Raw genomic sequence first — 5000 nt, 5'->3', positions numbered from 1 at the left:
TTATCACCAGCGCCCAGAACTCACAGGTCTTGGAGCTAAAAGGACACAAGTGGGAAGGTAAGCAGTTAGGTGACAAGAGAAGATAACGGTTGAAATTATTAACGTCTAAATAATGATCTATTTCTGTCAGGCTTCTGTCTGGTTTAAACTTTATATTATACGTCGTTTTTCGCTGAGAAAATTATTCATGTTTTCCTCTTCTTAATTAGATGTATTTCCGTCGGTTACAATGTCGACTGTTATTCTGTCTTGAATTAATTTTCGAGAAACCTGAATTGTTTATAAATGTGTAAACTCTTACGATAAGTTGAAGCTGTTGTGTTTGTTTTTCGTTTTTTTTTTATTGCAACAAGGATGCGGGTCTAAGTTTTTCTTTATTTTCTTTCTTGTTTTGTTTATATTTAATCTAACTTTCCTAACTTTCTTCCTTCCCTTTGTCTCCCTGTTGTTCTTCTTTTCCTTTTTATTTTTACCTTTTTTACTTTCCTCTGACTTTATTCTCCGTTCTTCCTTTCTATTGTTTTATCAGTCCTTGCGAAACAAGCTACACCTTTTCTCCGTTCCTTGTTTGCCGTCTTCGAGCTTTCCTTCATCTCCTCTTTAGCTTCTCCTCCTCCCATTCCTTTCCCTTCATGTCTGCCCTTTTTCCGTCTGGCTCCTCCCATTTTCCGTCTTGCTCCGCCTATTTTCCTTCTTGCTCCGCCCTTTTTTTTTTTTTCTTGTTCCGCTTATTTTCCATGCTTCGCCTATTTTTTTTCTTGCTCCGCCTATTTCCCTTCTTGCTCCGCCCCCTTTTTTTCTTGCTCCTCCCATTTTCCTTCTTGCTCCGCCTCTTTTCCTTCTTGCTCCACCCCTTTTCTTTCTTGTTCCGCCCCTTTTCTTTCTTGCTCCGTCTATTTTCCTGCTTGCTCCGCTTATTTGTATTCCTGCTTCGCCTATTTACCTACTTGCTCCGCCTATGTGTTATCTTGCTCCGCCTATTTTCCTTCTTGCTCCGCCCTTTTTCTTTCTTGCTCCGCCTCTTTTCATTCTTGCTCCGCCTATTTTTGTTCTTGCTCCGCCTATTTTCCTTCTTGCTCCGCCTATTTTTTTTCTTGCTCCGCCTATATGTTTTCTAGCTCCGCCTATTTTCTTTCTTGCTCCGCCTATTTGTTAACTTGCTCCGCATATTTCCCTCCTTGCTCCACCCCTTTTCTTTCTTGATCCGCCTCTTTTCCTCCTTGCTCCGCCTATTTTCCTTCTTGCTCCGCCCCTTTTATTTCTTGCTCCGCCCATTTTCCTTCTTGCTCCGCTCCTTTTAATTTTTGCTCCGCCCATTTTCCTTCTTGCTCCGCCCCTTTTATTTCTTGCTCCGCCCATTTTCCTTCTTGCTCCGCTCATTTTCCTTATTGCTCCTTCCCTTTTTCTCCCTTGCTACGTCCCTTTTCTTTCTTGCTCCACCCTTTTTCTTTCTTGCCTCACCCCTTATTCCTTGTTGCTCCACCCTTTTCCTTGTTCCTTCTTTCCTTATTCCTCTTTCCCTTCCCTTCCTGCTCCACATCTTTTCCTTGTTCATTAATTTTCCTTCATGCTCCACCTCTTTTACTTGTGTCTTTTATTTTCCTTTTCTTCCCTTTTCCTTCTTGCTCCATCATTTTTCTTCCCTCCCTTTGTTCTGTATTTCTCCTTCCACCCTTCACTCCCACACCATTTATCTCTTCCATGTCCTCCTTCTCCACCGCTTTATCCTTCCCCTCCTTTCTTCCACCCTCCATCCACCCCTTCCTCCTCTATCCCATAACCTATTCTCCCTCTCCCGCCCCCTCCCCTTCTTCCACCCTCCATCCACCCCTTCCTCCTCTATCCCATAACCTATTCTCCCTCTCCCGCCCCCTCCCCTTCTTCCACCCTCCATCCACCCCTTCCTCCTCTATCCCATAACCTATTCTCCCCTCCCCTTCTTCCACCCTTCATCCACCCTCCCAGCATCTCTCACCCCCTCCCCCACCTATCCACTGTTGCCAGTCCCAGTCCTTAAAGTGGACCTCTCACCCTCAAGCCTCGACGGTCCATATAGGCTTTGGAGTGAGGTAGAGATTTAGACCGCTAATGGTAACACTTCTTTCAATGCTGCTCGCTGGTCGCCGTGCTAATACCTCCCAATTAAGGATTCACGGAGGAGAGGGAGGATGAGGATGATGGGGAGATGGAAAATAGGTGTAAGATGGATGGGGAGCTTACGTATCGGGAGTTTGAATAGAAATGGAATTCGAGAAAGACTGAAAAGGTATATGTATATATGTATATATATTTATATATGTATATATATATATTTATATATATGTATATATTTATTTATGTATATGTATATGTATTTATATATATATATGTTTATATATATGTATATATATTTACATATATGTATATATATATATTTACATATATGTATATACATATATGTATATATATATAATATTTACATATATGTATATATATATATTCATATATATGTATATATATAAATATATACATATGTACATGCATACATATAAATATGTGTATTTATATATGTGTGTATACATACATACATATATATATATATATATATATATATATATATATATATGTGCGTATATATATATATACATATATATATATATATATATATATATATATATATATATATATATATATATGTTTGTGTGTTTGTGTATGAGTATGTATGTATGTATGCATATATATGTATATATATGTATATGTATATATATATATATATATATATATTTATATATATATGTATATATGTATATATTATATATATATTATTATAATATGTTTATTTTTATAATTGATGTAAATTTCACCTGTTGTTTGTACAAGAATACAAGAGTGTCATGTCATATGTACATGCCACGTACTATAAAGCCTTTACCCATCTGAATTAAATTCACACAGAAAAAAACAGCCTAAGTTTCAGGCGATTTCGCGATATAAATGACCATAAATTGCAAATTGTTGTTTGAAAGGGAGAGCTTCCAGATGAATACCAAACGCAGATTGGGTACAGATTATGAAGTCCGGTTCATTATTCAGGAATATTGTTGTGGAAATCCAACGGGTGTCATAATCGCTAAATTATGGACGTATTAGCAAGGCTTCCTAACGGATATCATAAAAGGTAATTTGTGATGAGCCATTATAGGCTTTACGAGTAATTATGAGTGTAACAAGCCGGTGCGGGATGTGAACTGAATTGATGTTTCGCTGATTCGATTGTTAAGTGGTTTGATGGCTTCTGTGCAATAGGTCTGATGTGCCTTGGAGGGAATGAGTGAGCGGGTAGATAAATACGAATAATTGCAGATGGATAGTATTGGAAGCAAAGAAGATGAATGATTTTAAGATCTTTTTCTCGATGTTTTGGAATGAGACGAAAGAAATCAATATGTACCTTCTCTCTATCTTTGTTTCTTCTCCGTATGTTCATTTACGTGGATTTTTATGTATATACATAAACACACGCATTATTCATATGTATATCCTGTTTACATATGGATATGAACATACATATGTATATACATATAGGCATATGTATTTATTATTTGCATATATATAATTCATATATCTATATACATACATACATATATATATATATATATATATATATATATATATATATATGTATGTATGTATACATATGTATATATGTTTATCGAGGTAAATGTATATCTATTCATATGTATTTATATGCATGTATACATGTAGATCTATAAGTAGACGTTCAAAATATTTATTTATATGTATATATATATATATATATATATATATATATATATATATATATATATATCAAATGTCTACAATATATTTATATGTGTGTGTATATATGCATATATGAGTACATGTATGCATATATATACATGCGTATATATATATATATATATATATATATATATATATATATATATTATGTATAAACAATGATGGTAATAATAATAATGCTATCACCAATAATGATATGTGCACACGTATAATCATTTGTGTGTTGGTGAACGTTTCCACATATAGTCATGTGTATGTATAATCACACATATACATAATGACACGCTTCCAACATAATCACATACCCCACAATAGAGCCAGAAAAAAAAAATCTTTTCCCAACGCAACGCCAAAACATTACGTGCACAAATGCGTTCGACTGCAGTGTTCCTCTTCCATCGCCGAAGCCAACAGTTTGGCGAACAGCGAGTGATTTAAAGACCATAATTGGAATGTGGTTTCAATTGGGAGAAGGCGGGCTGAATAGGGACCGAACCTCATTATAAAAGTATTAAATGGAGTGCTATATTGAAGAGAGGGGAATGCGTACGTGCGTGTGTGCGTGCGCGCGTTATGTGTGTGTTATTTATTTCTTCGAATATTAGTGTTTGCGTTAGTGTTGTATATGTATTGTATATATACGTAGAAACATATACAAATACATGCATGTATGTATATACGTATATATTTGCAGTATATATATACATATATATTTGTATACACACATACATGTGTATAAGTATATATATATATATATGTATATATATATATATATATATATATATATATATATATAAATGAATATATATTCATAAATGTATATACATGTTTGTGTATATATATGCATATGTATATATACATATATATATATTATATATATATGATATATATGATATATATATATGTATATATATAATATACATATGTAATATATACATGTATATATATATATTATATATATATATATAATATACATATTTATATATACAGATGTATATATACATATGTATATACATATATATATATATATAATATACATATTTATATACACATATGTATATATATATATATATATATATATATATATATATATATATATATATATATAAATACCTGTATTTATATATATACACATGTATATATATATTTCGCATATATATATATATATATATATATATATATATATATATATATATATA

Source organism: Penaeus vannamei, chromosome 8, assembly GCF_042767895.1.
Source record: "Penaeus vannamei isolate JL-2024 chromosome 8, ASM4276789v1, whole genome shotgun sequence".
Taxonomy (NCBI): domain Eukaryota; kingdom Metazoa; phylum Arthropoda; class Malacostraca; order Decapoda; family Penaeidae; genus Penaeus; species Penaeus vannamei.
This window is presented reverse-complemented; position numbering follows the sequence as displayed.